Source organism: Talpa occidentalis, unplaced genomic scaffold, assembly GCF_014898055.3.
Source record: "Talpa occidentalis isolate TD23 unplaced genomic scaffold, MPIMG_talOcc4v2.1 talOcc4.5, whole genome shotgun sequence".
Taxonomy (NCBI): Eukaryota; Metazoa; Chordata; class Mammalia; order Eulipotyphla; family Talpidae; genus Talpa; species Talpa occidentalis.
The window spans coordinates 90,624,347-90,645,890 of NW_023604861.1; the positions used below are offsets into that span (position 1 = coordinate 90,624,347).

The following is a 21,544-nucleotide window of genomic DNA, read 5'->3' on the forward strand; positions in this document are numbered from 1 at the left end:
CTGCTGTTAACATAATTTCAGCCTCCTCAAGCTTTCACCGTTACTTTCTCTTCATTTATAGAGAAAACCTTAGCTCAGAGATGGTCATTTCAATCTGAGCACCCATGTCTTTGTTTATCTGTTGCATGCATGCTTTGCTTGTGCTTGAGTTCAAACATTTTAGAATATTTTATAAACATTATCATCATGTCTGATATGTCCAAAAGTAGCGAGGACAGGGAAGGGTTATAAGTAAAGAAGCACATTAGACTGATACATATTGACTGAATCTGTATTGTGTACTTGTGAACCCATGGATTTTCCTCAGTGCTTTCTGTAGAGATCAGAATTCCAACATGATGAAGTAACTGGGCTAAAGCCAACACATACTCAGTGTATATATATATATGGTTACAGATTCCAATCTCCATATTCCCAATATGGGCAAACCAGTACATAGTGTAGTAAAAAAAAAAAAAAAAAATCTGATACATACATTTGCCTCTACACTTGATCTTAGCCAAAAGGCCGAGAAGCGATATACATACATTTGCCTCTAATTGATATCAATTTTAAGAGTGAGATATACTTTGAATCACCTCAACTTGCCATCAACTCTCAGTTCTTTGATTTTGGTGTAGGTGTGACTGCCAATCCTACTTATTATAGTTCTATATTTTATCATTAATATTCAGTTCATTTTGCCCAATTGCAAATGTTGAGTACAATTATAACAATACATGTAGAATTATGAAATCAAGACAAGTTAAAAACTTATCTTTGGATTTAAATATAAAATTTAAAATAATATGAAAAGACAAAACACTGAGGGATGTCACTCATGATACCAGGGGACTGATTACGAATCTTATTCTGAGATCCCTGGTTTTCAAAACAAAAGAGATTCTAGAAAGGTGATAACTGTGATTTCTACTTTTGATATTTGCTCTCTGCGCTATATTTATTTCTGTTGAATACTATCTTGCTGATTCAGTTCATAATTCAAGGTTAATTGGATCTATGACAGTATGCTCTCTTTTTCCAGTCAATTCTATCAGTGTAAGAACGATGACATATGTGATTATTATGACAAAATAATTCTTGATAACTTTACAAAGAAGGGAACAAGGCTTGTTAGAAGGAGAAACAGATCAGGGGCATTTAATTTTGATATTGCTGGACAATGGTAAACCAATCTGGAAGACTAGGGCCTGGGAATAGGGGTGTGGTGCTACATATCATTTGCCTGCACAGATAGTAGGCAGAATAGAATCATTTAAAAACTCAGAGAAAAGTGCCAGATTATACAGAACAAGCTTAATATTCAGGCCCACATTGTTAGATTCTGATTTTTCACTTAGGCAAAGTTGCTTTTCTGGTAGAGAAAATAAGATTGGTTGAATCTGTTGATTTGGATGTTTTTTCACTGAATATTTTCTTCACTGAATTCTCTTTGGAGGTTTAATTGCCTTACTCTGTTAATGTTAAGTAGGATGAAATCAAATCTTATACTTTAAATCTTCTGAGGTATACTCTTAACCCTTTGTGTCACTAACTTACTTTCAATCACCAGACATTATGAAGTTGATGTAAATTTGATCTTGTAACTCATTCATTACTCCTGTGGCTGATGGTGACAAGTGTCATTAGTTTAATGATCATTATTCATTGTCATAATTAAGGTTATCATTTAATGAGGCTGGATGTATCATTACTTAATACATCAGATTAGGAAAAGATGTCATGGATGGGCTCACAACATTACCCATCATTTTTGAAGATGAGTCAATACATTAAAAGCATCTCAATAAAATAACAGTGTGGGTCTTCGGGTCTTTTAACTTTCAGTGGGATCTTACAAAATAGCATGTGATGGGATTCTCCCAAACACTGATTTTGGCCCTTGTGGCAAATTTAAGTTCCCCTGGAATCCATCATGTCTTGTCAAGGATATAGCTGCTGAACTGTGGTCCATGATGTGTGTAGCTAGAGAATATGGAGTTATATTTCCAGGCTCAGCTGAACTGCTATACATCTACTGTCTAGAACCTTTCTTTCTATTGTCTTACTAACACTTTCCCCCATAACACCTCCAATAATTTCTTGCAATTGATGGCACTTTTAAATTGAAAAAGCCCTTTCAAAAACACTATGTCATAACAAATCAGAAGATGGTCATTGTATTTCTTTCTGCAGCTCTCTTGGGACACATGCCAAGCATCTCCTCCTTGATTGCCATTAAATGAGTATTTACTGGATTTTTCCTATAAGAATAATAGATTCTGGATACCAATATTCAAGGCTTAGATATATTATATCCAAAATTGGCCTAACATTAATTTTGCCAATTTGTATTCCTCAGAATCAATCCAGGATAATTCTACTCAAAATGTGTTGATAGGAAATTGAAGTGAGAGAGACTCATTTTCTTTTGTATTGCAATACTCCAGGCATTGGTACCATTTCAACTATCTGTATAGATCGAGTGCCCATGCTTACTAAAATTAATTTTATCAGAATTTTTACTGGAATTCAATATTCCTTTTTTATCCCATTCCACTTATTTATTCATAATTGATTTAAGCACTTGCTCATCATTCACTCATTCACTATTTAATGAATTGATTTCCTCTTATGTTTAGGACACTGTAGAGAATGTATAGAAATGAATAAATAGCACGTAGTATAGACTAGGAAAGAGACCAGAATGGTTCTGGGTATAGTAACCCTGTCCTGTAACTTTGGCATTATGGATACGATAAGCTACATCCTCCCCACTCACATATCTCAGTGGGGGTCCAAGAATAGAATATCTGTGATTCTTCTGCTGGGATGCCTCAGTTGCACCAAGTCATGCTGACTGTTACTCACTCAAGGACATTGTCTGCCAGGAATATGGAGGATGGCAAAAGTGACACATGAAGATAAGTGGAGCTATACCTTATTAAGCTAAGTTTTTGCTATAGATTACTTTAAATAACAAATGTGGAGGGATTTTCAGTGCAAAAAGCAACGAAAGTAGACAAATACCTATAAAATAAAATCCAGACCTCTTAATGTAAAAGTTATGCATAAAATTACACTGTAGACAATAGATAAAAGCCAACAATGCCACTGAGCATTATCACAACTACTTGACTGCAGGAAAATGAAAAGAAGAAAAATAAATTTGAGGAACTGGAATTGAGACTAACTTTGAACAAATGGAATTTAATTTTATTGTTCTAATTAAAAACAAACAAATAAAAAATAAATAGCTGTTGAGATAATTTGACTTCAATTAAAAATTATTTGGAGTTCTTTCTTTGTGTTTGCACCTGACATATTTACCTTACAAGGAAACCTGACTGAATGTGGAGTGTTGGCTCCATCCTGCACAAGTTCACTAATAATTAGGACACCAATTGCAAATTAGTAAACTTTGAAGCACAGCCAATACTTTAATAGGAGATAAAATGCAATTAAAAATAAAACTATAAAATTTTACTGTGAAATATAAATATTTGAACTCTCATTAAGAATCTTAAGAAATAAAGTAGCCTCCAAGAATTTGGTGGATAATTCTTTTGAAATTCTGAAGACATGATTTCTATTTCTCAGACATGTACTTTTGTTTGAATTTTCCTTCTATGTGACATAACTTCTATGTGACATCTCTATACATAAACTAAATCACAGCAGTGAAAACCCCATTACAATCCTACAGGAATAGGCTGGAAGTAAGCACTTAACCTTCTTTGGATTATCCCAGACTGGGGTTACTGGTAATTCAAGATTAGCTACCCCTACATATAAATGACCATGTTAGTAAAAAACAACCAGCAACATGCAGCTGGAGAAAATGAAGTAAAATAGATTAAGTGCAATATCTGAAGTTATGGTGGTAGCATGCTCTTAAGAATAATTGTTGTTTTAACACATACACCACTAAGATAGTAGAAATATGTGGTGGGGGGACTCTAAGCCTTGAAAGAAAACTGATAGAGAAGGTGTCACAGAGCACCTTTCTCACAAGATCAAGGGACATGATCACAGGACACTTGAACCAATGAAGATGATATTTCTGTCATGATTGACTTGGTGAGCAATCATTTGGACATCTGTACTCTTTGAATCTAAGACAGTGATTTACTAACTTTGGCCCTAGGAACTTAAAAAAAATACTGATACCTGATTTCCATCATAAAACACTCAAAAGTTTCTAGTAGGCAATAAAGTATGGGAGCCACTTAATGTAAGACAGGTTTCACCCCAGACTTAACCAGGAGTTAATAAATCATGTAGTGGTGGAAAAATTGTTTTACCTATGAATGAAATAGATTTTAGGTTAGGGAATTTACAAGACCCCATATTAATATGAATGTTGGAAATAAAATGGGGCTATCTCTATCAAATATTAAGTAATATGTATGCTATGAAAATTCAATAATTAATAATGGGTCACATTTGACATATTTAGATAAATATATAAAGAAATTCTAATTTATATGAAACTCTGTCAAAAAATGAAGGTGTTGTCACAAATCAGTGTTGAAAATAAATTATATATGGTATTGCAGAAATTATTTTGGTAAGTTTTAGATTTCTAATTGTGTCAAATTTTGGACAACCAGTTCAACTTTATTTCCCTTACCCTATATTCAGGTTTCCTTTTTTTCTTGTTGAACTTACTAGATATACTTTGGAGGATCAGCTCTATTATAAGATCATATTTATAAGTTTCATTCTTCAGAGAATCTCAAATCAGTAATATCAGAGTGAGGGATCCTTGCCACTTTTCCTCCTCCAACCCCTCATTCACAATGGTTGGATTAATTCTTGGCTGCTGTGCCATAGCCATATTCCACAGTTCTTTCTAGAAGCCTGGACATCCAGATCAATTTTAGTGTCGGAGGTATAGCAACCAGCAGCAGCAAAAGCATTTTGCAGGGACCTAGTGTATGATCTACTATTAGTGTGGACTTCAGCATGCAACATAGCAGTGTCTCTTTCTCTACATACATGGATCCATTTATCATGTTGGGTACTAGTCTACCCTTGAGCCCTTGATGGAATGAGTCATTGCCAAGTTGAGTCACAAAACCAAGGTTCACAGGGGAAGAGTGATTATCCTGAGCCTAGCATCTGTCACAGCTTATCATGGAATTGAAACATTGGATAGGTCCAGGTCCACTTGAGATACACAACCCGAGGCCACTTTAAGGAGGGCTTCAATTCCATATTCATCATGAGACTTCATAGGACTCAACAAATGCAGTGTAATGAAAAAGCATTCTAGCTAGCAAGCAGCAGCTCAAAATGATTGCTCATCTGCAGTCAGCAAGGTCGATTTGCAAACTACAAAGAAGTGCTGTGCTGGAAGTAGTCATCTTTGAGACATCCTGTCATCCTGCTCATGTGGTTTTGTGCATTTCATGGGAAAAAAAAAAAAAAAAGGATTCTCACCATCTCACCCAACATTTGGTATATTCTGTCAAGACTGATAACATTATACACTAAGAGGTTATGAAAAGCTTTATTACTTTTGGGGAAAGCAAGGAGGCAAAAGCAGGTTGGGGCTTACTTAAGAAAGTCAGATGGAATGGACTGAGTCTTTAATAGCAACTGGTACATAAGTGTGGGCTGCAATATTTTCAAGTTTGAATTTCTGCAGCAACTTAAAGAGGGGGCATGCGTGAGTTTTCTCATCAGTATCCAGATGTGAAAGCAAAGGTGAAGAGGATGATGAGGGTTATAAGATGTCAGTAGTAATACATCAAAAGGTGTCATCAGACCTATTATACTCTTTAATAACTTTTGATTAATTTTTACTCTGAAAATATTACATATTCAAAAACTAAACACCACTTTCACATGCATCCTTTCCCCAAATGAAAAGCAATAAGGAGTCACTATAAATGCCTGAAATCATCATTTTGGACTTACAATTCCTCTCACATCTAAATTATTTTCCTATAAATTATTTCTCCAGGAGTATCTTCTTTTGTTTAAAATAGAATTGGGGAGTAACATAAATAGTTACTCATATCAGGAGGAAGTCTTAGAGATTGTCCCTTCCAATACTTTTCTGAAACAGGTGTTGAAACTAAATCCAGAGATTTAGTCCTAAAGTCCCAAGTGGGATTTTAATCTTGTTTTAAATAATCAGTTGTTAGTTTGTTTTGGGAGTATCTCAAGTTAATCTTTGTCACCTGCATCTCCATAAAGATATGGCCTTCTAATAACCGTATCCTGCTTTCCTAATGTGGGTTTCTGTCTTCAATAAAGACTTTTGTTCTAGGAAAGATGCACTGCTGTAATTTCAGTTTATTTAAACAGAGCTCTGATTCCTCATCTGAGGCTTGATAGCAAACAAGAGTTTAACTTGCATCTCTGTTGTGTCACTTATGCCTGGGAACTGCTCCAAAGATATCCTAACCTTATCTCACAGCAGAAACCTGTGATGACTGTGATTTCTATTGCATAGAAAGATTTCTATTGCCTAGAAACTTAGAATAGACAAGTTTAATGTTTACAGATTCTTTGAAGCCCATTCTATTCCCCAATTCATGTTCCACTTATCTCACTGACTTCATCTAAATGGTGAACTTTTCTCAGAGAAAAGCTTATTTGATTTATAACAATTAAAAAAAAAAGTTGGTATAATTTTCCATTCTCTTGTAGGTTATATAATTTAGAGAAAAAGCTGAGAAAAATGGATTGAGACATTTGAGGATATAATTCCAATATTCTGTCTTACCTTCTCTATTTACCTCTGACAGTGTGACTAATACTCAAACCCTCATTCTGCATTTTCAGAAAAACCTCCCTTACTTCAAGCTAGGTCAACCTGTTATAATCTTAAGTGATTATTATACATACAGATTTAGAGGAAGAGTTTTTCTATTAACTGCCTTTTCCATCACTTACCAAAGTCAATAATTATACCAGAATCATTAATATTTGCTTTATAGAGTCCATATAGTTTAGTTGTTCAGTGTTCAGTCTCAGAATTTCTGGGCCAGACAATATGCACATAATTTTGATGAATGCCGCCAAATCAGCATCTAAGAAGTAGTACTGATTTACACAACTATTAACAATGAATGTAGATGCCCATTTCTTCTCGCCTTTGGGTCCATAGCATATAAATCTTTAAAATGCATTTCATTGTTGTAATTTACATTCTTGATTACTACATAAGGTAAGCTTCCTTTCACGTTAATTGGTTCATAATTCATTGAGAATTTCTCTACAGGATTTTTTTCTTAGTAATTTGAAGGACCTCTTTATTGATATGAATTTTAATTCTGTCTTATTTCTATGCCACGCAGAGTATAGAACACTCTGTCCCATATTTTTATTTTTTTTATGTTGAGATAACTGTAAATTCACATAAAGCTGTAAGAAATAAAGCAGAGTGATTCTGCGTATGCTTTACCCAGATTTCCTCCACAGGAATACTATGCAAAACTGTGGTGCAATACCACTGAGTCACAGGGCAAATGGATATCTTCTAGAGTCAGGATAAAAAGCTTCAGAGGAAATAAGCCTCAGAGGAATAAGGAAGACTCCAGAAAATAAAGGGCAACAGATGCTAAAGGGGACTAATTAAATACCCCTGTACTAGGGGCAGCAGGACATTCCCGGACAAGGGCAATAAAGAAAAGGGGCTCTAAGATAAGGGCTGAGATATAAGATATAATTCTGGGCACAAGAGACATGAAGACATAGTGAATGAGACCACTGAGAACTAACTGATCACAAAAAGACTAACTGGGCTTTAGAATAATTAGGGAAAGAAGATATGTATTCCCAGGGCACGACTCCAGAGTGTCTGCCTTGCTCCTCTCTGGACTGGTTCCACTGACCTGGGACTCATACTTTATTTTTGTTCCTCTTCTCCTTAATAAGATTTTCCATATATATATATATATATATAAACAAATTTTGCCTCTTTTCCCTTGCTTGCCTGAGCATCAGTGAAGTTCCTGCTGAGGCTTCTTGGAACACTAAGCCATGGTGGTCCAGTGGCTGGGATTCAACGCTGCTCCCGCAGCCTGGAATCCATTCCTGGCTGGGAGACTAGACCTGATAACCTGAAATTACAGTATCACCTCAACCAGTATGTTGACAGTGATACAGTGCAGATACAGAGCCTCTGTCACTGCAAGGATACCTCACGTTGCCCTTTTATTGTCGTATGCATTTTCTTGCTCCTCCTGTTCCTCTGTGACCCTTTCACCAGAGATCTGTCCTCCATTTCTATAATTTGGTCATTTCAAGAATGTTAGGCAACTGGAATCATGTAGCATGTAATCTCTGGATTATTTTTTCCCCACTATATAATTCTGAGACTCATAAAAGTCGTGGTGTTTTCATTGCTCAGTAGTATTCCATAATGTGGGTGTTCTGAAATTTCTTTAACCGTTCACACAATGTATATCATCTGAGTCATTTATAGTGTTTGGCTGTTATATAAAAAGCTATGAAGTAATTTGGATGTGGATTTTTTTGTGTGTACAGTTTTCACTTCTATTTACTCTTCTGTTTTCTGGAAAAGATTTGTAGACTTGGTGTGAATTCTTATTTAAAGATTTGGTAGAATTGTCTAGCAAATCTTTTGTGTCAGATATTTCTTTTGGAGGGTGTTTTAAAATTATGAATTTGACTGGTTAAAAGTTACAGGGCTGTTCAGATGGTTTATTTAATTGGCTAGGTTGACATTTTTAAAGTGGCTCATAGTTGGTCATTAGTTATTGTTAAAATTATTCTAGCTGGATTATTCTAATAACTACATGGCATTTCTTTCAGGTAAAGAAGTGTTCCTGTTCTTGGCATGAAAGCTTCCTCACAAATATAGGGTTGGGGCCTCCCCGGTGGTGCAGCGGTTGAGCGCTAGGCTGCGAAGTTGCCCGCGGCCTCTGCGGCGGCAGTTGGATCCCCGGCTGCTCCCCGGCCACCGGATGAGGGTCCCACATGGCGCACAGACCTCTCCTGCTGCCCGCTGCTCCCCACAGCAGTGTACTTCGGTCCTTCTGCCTGCTCTGCTCCCCGCTCTGGCTCTGGTGAATTCCCTCACCCTCCCGCCCTTCTGACTGTACCCAGTGCTTGTATAAATAAATAAAAATAAATCTTTAAAAAAAAATATAGGGTTATTTGACTACCTTGCAATCTCAGCTCTAAGATGGATTCGAGAAAAATCTCTAATTTGCAGTTTCTCCATCTTTTTCCTTTTAGTACCACCTTTGCATCTCTTTACATTAGGAGCCAAAGTCCTGAAATAATTTAATTCGATGTTAGCATTTTCTGTTTTGAATTGCACTTATCATTTTTGAAAGATATGATACAAATAACACTACTAATAATACAGCATGCCAGGGCCTCCCCTGGTGGAACAGCAGTTGAGCGCTGGGTTGTGAGGCTGCCCGCAGCCTCTGCAGCACCAGTTCGATCCCCGGCCACCGGTGAGGGTCCCACAAAAAAAAATAAAACAAATAAAATAATATAGCATGCCATCTTTGTAAAAACCGTATGTTTAGAATTTTTTCTACACATGACCTACTTAGACACTCACTGCCACATGGGGCAGTGTGTTGGAATCATTCACCCAAGTTGACATAGTTAATAACACAGCCAGAAAGGAAGCATGGTGTTATACCTGTGAGTGGCTTGCCTCTTGTTTGCCATCCCTTTGCACTTTCCTCAAGCCACTGCCTCTGAAGAAATCACAGAACTCATCTTAGCACCATGGTGGACAATTTGAAGGAAATACAAAATTTAAACTCGTGGGTGGAAGGGTGGGCTTGATCAATACTCACATAGCTATAGTTATATTCTGTGTGCTCTAGGCCAGTGGTTCTCAAATTTAAAGTATATAGGAATCAGGGTCCTCCCTGGTGGTGCACAGGGTTAAGTGTCAGCACTATGAAGCTATCCAAAGCCACTGCAGCATGAGTTCGATCCCTGGCCAGGGAGGTGACCCACATGGCACAACAGACCTCTCCTGCTTTGCCTGATGCTCCCCTCAGCAGTGTATTTCAGTCAGTTTGTCTGTTCTGCTCCCCACTCTGTGTCTGGTGAATCCTCTCACCCCCTGCACCTCTGGCCTGCACTCCAGTTCTTAGATGCATAAGTAAATAAATCTTAAAAAAATAAAGTATATAGGAATCAGCTGGAAAGTTTGAAAAAAAGTTTTCTGTGCCTTGTGTTGGGAAATTCTCATTTAGTAGAAGACAATGAGACCACTTATTTTAATTTTTAAGAAGTTCACAGTAAATCCTGATGCTATCGGTCTAAGGACCACGTTTAGAGCAGCACTATTTTATAAATATTTCTTCACTGTGTGTGGATCACTCACATTCAAATTACCAAATCACACCAGACCCACTCAATCAGACTAAGTGGAAAGGGAACTAGGAATCTAATGATAGCATTCAAAGTGATTTCTACTACATTAATGTATGAGATTCTAAACCAGTGGTTCTCCAACTTTGCTGTGCATTGTATTCACATGGGAATATTTAAAAAATTTCAGATGCCTTGTTTCCACCTGCAGATACTCTGGTTTAATTGGTATGAGGTGCAATCAGGGCATCAAGATTCATAAAAGCTCCCCAGTGATCCTAATGTGCAGCCAAAATTTGGGAACCACTAAATAATATTTAAATTAGATGTCTAAGAAATAAAATTAGAACTTTATTAAAGGGACCTGTTAGTTTGTAATAGCTGAGAAAGTTGAGAAATTCCTGAGTCTTCTCAGATTTCAGGTTTGGAACGAGTCAAATGTATTTCATGCCTAAAATTGCCTTGTTTATTCAGCAATAAAAATGAGTGCTCTTCATGAAGTCCAAATGCCTCATCCTTAAAAGAAATACATATTTAATGCTGGTATTTAATGAAGTCGGCCTTTTGCAGAGAACTTTGTTACACTTTGTTTTAATTGGAATTTTAGTTGATCTTGTGCCTTTCTGACACAAATCTAAAAGTCACCAGGGACAATTACAGCATTGTCATCATAGCCCCAGGATTCTATATTAATTATTTTAACTTACTGATAGGGACAATGAAATTTTCCACTATACAGAGCATGAAGACAAAGTAAAATATTCGGTGATAAACTGGAAAAGTGTGTGTGTGTGTGTGCGCGCAGTACGAGAGTAATCCTTAGTTCTTAGGAGGAATTTTCAGTGTCTGTACATTCTGAAACAACTTACTAAAAAGATATGCTCATTCTCCTATTTATATTGAATTTCTTTAAGATTATTATTTCAACATAATTAGCTATTTTTCAAAGGACCTGTATGTTTTTTATTTGGAGGTAATGCAAGATTACAGATAATCTTTGGCCCCAGTAGATTACTAAATTACTAGATTACTGTTTTACTGCAGGTTACACCCTCTTTCTTTTAGGCATACCTTGCCCATATTCACCTAAGCAGTTACAAAGGTTTCTAAAAATGCTTCTTCTCTCTCCCTTTCAGTAATTACTCATGCTTCAGAATTCAGAAATATTTGTTGGTTTTGATATAAATAAGGATCTCTCTCTCCATCTTTAATGACTCAAAGTAATAATGGAATTTGAGTGATTGTCATAAACAATGTCTAGTATCTTAGAAAATATTTTGTACTGAAATTAGAAAATTCAAGATTCATAGTATACGGTATTAAAATAGCCTGGGAAATATAAACCTTCATTATAAATTGACGTTTGATGGTGTACTTTTTGTACAAGCTTCGATTTTTCTAATATAATAACTTAAAAGATCCAGGAAAAGAAACCCATTATTAAAACTGAAAAGGAAATAAAAAGGATGCACAGAAAAATGTAATATTGTTTTCTTGGGAAACAATTAGTTTTGTTGTTTTTTTTTACTAATTTTCACTATGATGAGAATGGATTTATTGTAAGAAAATCTCACATATTCAAAAATTGGACCAGTCTTCAACATGGCAGAAATCATAAGAAAAAGCTTTAGAAAATATCAATTTAGTAGTCTTATGTAGATTCTATGAGTCATTATGACTAGCAAAAGGGAGAAATCAGAGAGTGGAAAAGGCTGACTGAAGATGAAATATATAATCATTGAATGAAAAACTCAGTGAAGGGAGTAGACACAAAATTGAATGCCAAATAAAGCAAAAATTTCATTATTATATTGAGCAAATCTGCCAGAACTCAGAGAAAAATTAAAAGGAGATTAATATAAAATGCAAAATTTTATGTGTTAGAATAATCTCTAGTTAAATAGCTCCAAGGATCTGCCCCTTCACAGAAGCAATGAAAACATTCAAATAAAAACTGTCACAATCAAGTTGGGACAAAAAAAAACCAGTCAAAGTTTCAAAGCAACAAATGGAATATTGAATTAAGAAAAAGGCAATATAAAATGATGGGGGGGGTGGTAGTCCGAAAACAGCCAATTGGTGGGGGGGGGGGATCTGTGCTACCTTCTCCCACAATCACAACAAATCTATACCTACATATGCACTAACTACACAGAAATAGAACTTAAACCAGAATAACTAGAACTTCCACAACAAAGAGAAAAAGGCAACACCCAGATGTATAGAAGAGACAGAGAAACTCTTGCCAAGGAAGACACTCCATTACAGAGGCAACAAGACACAAGTGGGAAGACAACACTAAAATGCCTAAGTTGCTGCCTGAGAATAGGGGGAGGGCTGTTCCTAACACCTGGAACCCCAACTCTGAGATTCAGCATTGCAAAGACAACCTCTTGGAACCTCTGCTTTAAGGGACAAAGGGAAGTGAACACAGGAAAACCAAAGAAAATGCAGAGACTAAAATTCCATCCTTAACAGTGCTACTGCAAATTCTCTTGTCCTGGAATTCAAATCAATAACATTGGCCTCAATAACACCACACCCATTTTGAAGGAATCCATATATCATCCTTATAGCATTGCTCTGAGAGACAAGGAACATTAGGGAATAATCTTTGTTGGAATCACCAGTAGGCATCACCTTGGCAACCTCTTGCAAATTTGTCAGTAAGAAGCATCAAAACATAAAGTGTGTGTATGGTGGGGGGAAGAGTAAAAGATGCAGTTTGGAAATGTGTTCCCATATAAATAGATATCAACTCAATACAGATATGCATATATCTGTATATACATATATACATAGAAATATATTATTTATATATGAACTCATGGCAACCATAAAGCAAAAAAATGTGTAGAAAAAGTACTACAAGGAAACCTAAAAGCACATCTAGTGAATTAAAAAAAAGGAGCAGAAAAGAAACATGAAAACAATCACTTAACTAGCAAAATGGCAATGGATACATGCATATCAATTATCATATTAAATGTAAATGGATCAAACTCTCCCATCAAAAGCCACAGAGTGACTGAATGGATATAAAAACAAGACCCAACTGTATATTGCATACAAGAGATTCATTTCAGGGATAAGGAGACTCACAAACTAAAAAGAGAGAGACAGAGAAATGTATCCCAAGCATAAGGAATTAGAAAGAAAACTGGCAGAGGTGTACTCATAATAGACAGGAAATACTTCAAAAGAAAAAAAAAAGCTAAAATTATGGACATGATATAATGATCAAGAGAAAATCCATTAAGAATATATGACAAGCATTTATATAAACCCACTCAATATAAGAGCAACAAAATACATAAAGCAAATAGTAACAGATCTAAAGAGAGAAATGACAGCAACAGAGTAACAGTAGGGGAGTTTAACACCTTACTTGTATCAATGAATAGATCTTCCAGACAGAAAATCAATAAGGAGATATCAGTCTTAACTGATACATTAGGCCAGTGGATATATTAAAGGATATTTCTTCCAAAGCAGGAGAATATACATTCTTCTCAAGTGTACAGGGATCATTCTCAAGGACAAATCACATTTGGGGACACAAAATAAATTTCAATAAATTTACCAAAAAGGGGAATCATACCAAGCATCTTGTCCAACCACAATGGTATATAATTAGATATTAACTACAAGAAGAAAAATGTAAATGCCACAAATAAGTGGAGGTTAACAACATGCTCCTGAACAACTATTATGTCACTGAAGAAATCAAAGAAGAAGTGAAAATGTTTCTGGAAACAAATGAGGATAAAAATATCACATAGAAGAATTTTGTGGATGCGGCAGTACTGAATAAGATCGTTGCAATCCAGGTTTATTTCAGGAAACAAACAACCAAAAATCTGAAATAAACAATGAAACCTTACATTTAAAGCAATTAGGAAAGAAAGGGAGCAAGTTAAGTGCAATTTTAGTAGAAGGAAATAAAGTAGGAATAAATTAAATAAAAACAAAAAGACAACACAAAAGATCATTGAAACAGAGTTGGTTTTTGAAAACAAAATCAACAAAATTGACAACCTGTAACCAATTAGAAAAAGAATAAGAATAAAAGAGAAAGATGATTAATATTCCATGGGCTCTCATGGATAAAGGAGGGCATTTCTGATGAAAGTGTCAATTCATAAAGCATATGTAAAAATAATAAAAAAAATTAGTAACAAACAAGAGTCCATAAATATAAGAACATTATATTGGCACATTAAACGGAGGAATAGACAATTTTACAAGATAGATCAAGACTTCAATGTCCCATATTCAATAATGAATTGAACTTCTACACTGGAGATCAACCAGGAAATAACATTACAAGCTCACTAGACCAAACGGACCTACAGAGCACTCCTCCCAAACAGCAGAGACACATTGACCTCACTGCACATGGAACACTCCCAGAATAGACCATATATTGTTCAATAAAACGGTCTCAATATTTTTTAAAATATTTAAAGCTTATAAAATATCTTTTCTGACTGAAACAAAATGAAGCTAGAAATGAATAAAGGTATCTGTAAAATTAACCAATATGTGGAAACTAAACAACATATTTTTAAACAAACAATTTGAAATACTTTGAGGCAAATGAAAACAAAACCACAATATACCCAAACTAAGGAATGTCATGAATGCAGTGTTTTGAGGGAACCATATAGCTTTAAATGTCTACATCAACAGAAAAATGTTCACAATAATCTAACTTTTGATATTTAAGGAAATAGAAAAAGAAAATTAAACTAAATCCAAAGTTAGCAAAAGGAAGGAAATAAAAATGTTATCAGAATTAATTAAATAGTAAAACAATCCAGAATTAAGGGCCCCAAGCATTAGTTCTTTAAAAATATCCACAAAATTGTAAAACCACTAGCTAGAATGACTAAGAATAAAAGAAAGAAAACAGGAATAAGTGAAATCAGAATAAAAGCTTTTACCTTCACTCCACATATCCCTCCCTCCCTTCCTGTTAGCAGATAGATATTCACCTGTCTTTACTAAGGAGACACTTTCTCACACATGCATCTTTGTGCTGATAGCTAGTTCCCCAGCCAATATCCTTTCTCTCACTTCTTATTGCTAAACTTGTTCTCAATTACAAGGACTACTCTTTTAGTATCCTGCCAACTGCTTTTCTCTTATATGGAACTTTCTCCTTTTATATTTATAACCTTATTCTGATGTTTCATTTAAGTGACTGCCCAATGTTCCCCTTGGTACATCTTGTGCAATGAGACTTTAAATATTTTGGGGGGATCAAATCAGAAAACATACACTATCAGACCAAGACATTCACTGTGTCATATTGGCTGGAGGGAGAAGAGGGCAAATAGAACAGCAGATTAGGTAATGTTAAGGACTGGGATTCTCCAGAAATGTATGCTTAGTTCCAAAGCTTAACAGAAAGAACTCAGAAATGGGCCTCCCTGGTGGCACAGGGGTTGAAAACTCAATGCTATCAAGCTGTCGCCAGCCACTGTGACATGAGTTCGATCCTTAGCCAGGGAGATAAGCGATAGGGTGCAGCAGATCTCTCCTGCCTTACCTGCTGCTCCCCTCAGCAGTGTATTTAAGTAGATCTTCCTGTTACGCTCCCCACTCTCTTTGGTGAATCCTCTCACCCCCTACACCTTTGGCCTATACCCCAGTTCTTGTATGCATAAATAAATAAAAATAAATCTTTAAAAAAACTCAGATGTGATCTGCAATGAAGTTTTAGGATAAGATATAAGGAATCATAAATTTCTGGACAGAAATGAGGCTGAGACCTGTGATAGGCCACTTCCAACATGATCATAAAGACAGCAATGGTTCTATAACAATGGCACTTTGAGCTCAACAACTGCAGCAGGTAAGTGAAGAGTTGAATCAGAGAACTGAACTGATGCAGCAAGGAAAAGTCAGAGCAGAGCAGAGAGGACAATAAACAACAGAGTCAGTGTGTGTGTCCAGACCAACCTAAAATCTGAAGTGAAACACTATTTACTACCACAGAAATCCTGATATCATCAGTGCAATCACATTATAGCAATGAAAGCAAGCATAGGTTAAAGAAGAAATAGGGAAATAAGAAATACACAGGTTATTTTTAAGAACACCCAGATGAGGCAGGCACTTGAGGCTCCATTAGCTGTGGCCTTTTAGAGTCAGCTCAAGAATATTTCGTTCAATAATGTCGCTTATATTCTGTTCAGAGAGCATTGGATTGCATGTGAGGGTTACTTCTACTTGATTGTGTCTGGAAATTAAAGTGAAAATTCATTGTAGGCCCTGGGAAACTATTAATTATTTTTAAATTGTAACAGACCCAAATAACTATGCAAACCTGGTTTAAAAAAAAAGTTCAAAAGTATATCAGGAACAAACTGTCTGAATAGGAACAATATGGGTAGTCTCACACATGGGATTTTCACACTTTTATCTGAAAAATTCTAGGTAAAATATTTCCTAAGCAAATTTGTCTTTCAGAAAAACAATGGATCTAAAATGTGCTTTGAAAGAGGGATGCCTACCTTATTCCTGACTTAAATACTATTTCAGATTCCATGTATACAACAGGAGAGTTACCCTTGATTCACATTGGCTCTCTAAGGAAGTTCTGGTTAAAATGCACTGCAATCACAGTTTAAAGGGAAAATACTGAAGAATGAATTAATAACTTCTCTGTTTTGATATGCAGAATTTGGCAAAACCAGAATTTTCCCTGCTTTTGTGATTATGGAACTAAACTCTAAGAAAATAATAGATAAAAAGTGAAAAGAAATGATGAATATCATGGGACCTACAATGAAGATAGGGTTTCCCTGATCCTAAATGTTAGGAGAGAAAACAAATTTTTTCCTTTTAGAAGGTTTAATTGAGGCATTACTTTTTCCTATCATGCATTAAAAGAAACAAATAAGAATTGAGAGACATTTAAATTTAAGAACTAAAGTGAATTTCACTTGCAATTATTTTATATATGTAGAACTATGTAAGAAATATAAGATATACATTTATATACATTTATACATATTTATATATAAGATATATATACATACATATTTATATATTAGAAATGTATATAATATATATAATATATAATACACACACCAATTTAGCTACACAGTATTTTTGTGGGTGAAGTCTCCTTATTAATCTCACAATACATTGCATAGGCAGACAGACTGTGACCTTGTAAAGCTCACTGGTGTCTTAAAGTTTATATGTTTTAAATGTATTTCCTTCTGAACTGAAAAAAGATACAGTGTAGCTATTTTTTTGCTTTTCATCCAGGTAGATTTAAAATTTTTATCATCAGCTGTCAGCAAATCAATGGACAGTGAGGCACACTGATCAGAACTGATAAACTAAAAGTAGTGCTTCTGTTCCTGTGGGTTTATTTTATGTAATGGGAATAACTTGCTGAGAATATGTACGTCTTCAAGGATGGATTAGGTAGCTGAAGCTGAGACTTATGTTTCTTTGCAACATAAAAAGAAGTTCTCCTTATCATTCCAAATATTGTCCTCCAAATTCTTGACTAATCTTTGTTCCTTACCTATCCTGAGAAAATGAGAACTGAATGGCATGATTGTGTGTGGGGAAAGCTGTCAGTCTTTTAAGGTCATTATTATTAGGTGGAACCATCTTTGGTCCAAAGAATGGCTCTGAAAAGTGTTTGTCAAGGGTTTGAGCCAATCAGTTATTTTTTTCTGCTCTTATAATGTTTGTCATCTCTCTCTTACTGTACTATATTACATTGATCAATATAAAAAACATTTTGTCTGTTTTATGCCTTGTGTCCATGTGTTAACTGTCCTGGTTGCAGTGAGTTTCCCAATGGCAGAACCCATAATATGATCATCTTTTTATCTTACTTACTAATACTATTTCAATTTCCATTCTGTGTCTCACACTGAAGAATATTTTGAAATATTAAAACTGTAGAATATGTTTGATATAATTATCATTTCTTATATTTTATCATGAATTTCTTTCTCTTATGATGGACTTCCACTGCCTCATCTGATCACAGTCCTTCTCAGACTAATATTAAGGGAAAACAATTCCTGGGACACATAACAGCCTTCCATTCCCTTTATAGAATTATTCAAACCTTAATAAAGATGGCTACTTCAAGAAATGAGATCCGCAAATTTTCACTGATTAAAGTCTCTCAAACTAGTATTCCAGGGAACATGGTTGGGGACCTGCTCCAAACAAGAAAAAAAGAAAATCCACCTCTAGCGTGAATAGAGCGCCTCTAGGTTTACAAAGCATTTGTTGAGCCCCCTATTCCATAGCACTTTCAGATAAGTGGACAGAAATATCCCATTCCAAAGAACAAAGTTCAAAAGCTTCATAGGTTAGCAAAAGGTGAACTTCTGGCTAGAAAACAGATCTTCTCATTTGAATTCTAAGGCAGCTTCTCAGATACAACTTTGTCCTAATGTTAGTGTCAATTACGTTGTTTTCTTCAATCTGAGATTTACATGCTTGGATAAAGACAAAGTAAGGCAAATACAGAGAAAAAGCTTTGTTCTTTTTTTTTTTTGTGGGAACCTACATGTTATCTATGTGGAAGAGAGTTTGGATTTCAGAACCATAACAAATATTGCACAGACAAAACATGTTCTGAGATCCAAGAAAACTCTGGACAGCTGAACTCAAGTTATTCTGTGACTCTTAGCAGTGTCTTACATACTGAAGTAGTGCCAAGACAATATTTGATTTCAAAGGCAATATTTTTAAAAATAACTGAGAGTAGAATAAACTGGAATAAGTTAAGGTAGAGCTACATGAAGAAACAGTTTATTGTTTTCTCCAGGACATGTGCTTGGAGTCCAGATATGCCTGTGTGTTTTCAATATCACAGCCACATCAACTGAAAGCATTTGGGATATCATGAAGGCCAACATACTAGTTCAAAACACGAGATACTGGGGTCAAGAAAGAAAAACTTTGTGTCTAAGTTCACATAATATAGCTGACCAAAAGGCTTTTTGTGCATATTGAACTATCTCATACACACACACACGCACACACACACACACACACAGTTATAGGTCACACACGTAGTATACAACTGTGTTAAAACGTTTTCATGTGGATATACAAGGATGGATTCCTGTTCATGGTACACTGAACTAACTGATTCAAGGAGTTGTTATGTTAAAATGCATTTATGCTTCCAGGTTCTGATCACATCTAACAACAGAGTGGTATGTTACTTAAATTCTTCAACCAAATTAGGAAGGACTGCAAATGGAGGCATTATATAAGATGCTACAAAAGATTTTAGCAAGCAGTCAAAGGTAGAATAATTAACATACTAAGGCCATCTACCTCCTCAAACTTTAGGAGATCTTTCAGAAAAGCATGGAATCCCTTTGAACAGTCCTACCTTTATCCTTTATCATGAAGATGAGAGATGGTATGTTATAATATGGTTCCTTTAACTTTTGATTATTGTTTTCAAAGTCTGCTATCAGCAAAAACTTCTAACTAGCTTTCATGGAATAAAGTTAACATTTATTGATTATTTATATGGTTTGGTACAATGAGCTTACTATCTGCTTAATCTTCACAACAAATCAATGAACGATTATGATTATGATTTGTGTTTGACAGAAAATAAACTGAAGCTAATTTAGATTTCTTATTGTCCCCAAAGACTCCAAGCCAATGAGTGTTGAAGATCTGATTAAACTTAATCCAGGTTGATTTTATGAAAGATTTTTATAACTACTCCTCTTTCTGAAAATGTAGAGCCTAATTTGAGGAAAAGGAGCTGTTAAGACATTTAAATTTAATTTCTAATTATTATTAAGTGAAGTAGTCTAAACTTAGAATATTAGAATAAGAAAATTACTGAAATTTCATTTTAAAATACTTATGATATAGGGAATGTTTTCATAACAAAAATTAAAACCCAAAATACTGATAATCATGTAAATATCTCAACTTCAATATGGGGAATGATGCTTTTAACAGAGACTAAAGGAAAAGCAATTATTTATTTGTATATAAGATTTATATATAAGTATATAAGATGATTAAGAAATGTAATGCAGGGGCCTCCCTGATGGCACAAGGGGCTAAGCCCTACACTATGAAGCAATCCGAAGCCTCTGCAGCATGATTTCGATTCCCAGCTGACCAGGGAGCAACACATATGGCGCAGCAGACCTCTCCTGCCTTGCCTGCTGCTCCCCTCATCAGAGTATTTCAGTCAGTCTGCCTGTTCTGTTCCCCACTCTGTCTCTGGTGGATCCTCTCACCCACCACATCTCTGGCCTGTACACCAGCTCTTGTAGGCATAAATAAATAAATCTTAAAAAAAGAAATGTAATGCATTAGAAACTCATATAAAGCAGTAGGAGAAAAATTATAAACAATTTATTAAGAATGTTAGTACATTTACAAAGGGGAAATTAATAGAATAAATTCAAGTCTTTAATAAAGATATATAATGGCATATCTTATTTATAATCCAAGGGATGCATTTAGAAGACTAATGTCAAGATCTTGACCAAATAAGAAATCATTCATACTCAGCATTGATTAGAATTTTGGAAATAGACCCTTTTATAACTCTTTGAACGAATGTGAATTTGAATAGAGTGGGATAACCAACTGGCAGTGCCTATGAGAGCCTTCAATTCACATTTGAACCATCAGCACTCTCCTTCTCTATAGAAGTGTAGTGTAAGCCTTTAAAAACGTATTTTCAAGGAGGCTATGTCCTGTCATGGTTGTAGTTAAAAAAGTTTACAAGTACAAAACCCTTAATTTCAAAATTGTTAAAAATTATTATAGTCATTTTAAAAACAAGCATATATCATAAATTTGACTATGCAGTCGTCACGACAGGTTGATAAAAATTTGACATGGAAACATAACCATAACATATCATTATTCACAAAAGCCAAATCAAGCCAAAAATGATAAAAATGTTATATATAGGTCACATTAATTTTTTTTACGCACACACACATATATAAAATTCACATACATTCAAAGAGAGATAAAAATCATGATACATCCAGGTCTGTTCTGAACATTGGGAGGATATACTTTAAAACTGCCAATATTTTCTTTCAGAACACTACAATTCATATGACTTCATCTCTCATCACCATATTCCAAAGTGTCCTACCCAGTTCTATCACATCTCATCTCAGATGACCATGATTCCTACTAAATGGTCAAGAAATATTTATTAGAAATGACCTAGTCAGTTTTCTAC

At 35.1% G+C, this 21,544-nt stretch overlaps 1 pseudogene; it reads right to left on the minus strand.

Annotated features, from left to right (window-relative positions):
* Positions 1-377: 377 nt before the first annotated feature.
* Positions 378-519, minus strand: LOC119260066 (U2 spliceosomal RNA; annotated as a pseudogene).
* Between the last annotated feature and the right edge of the window lie 21,025 nt (positions 520-21,544).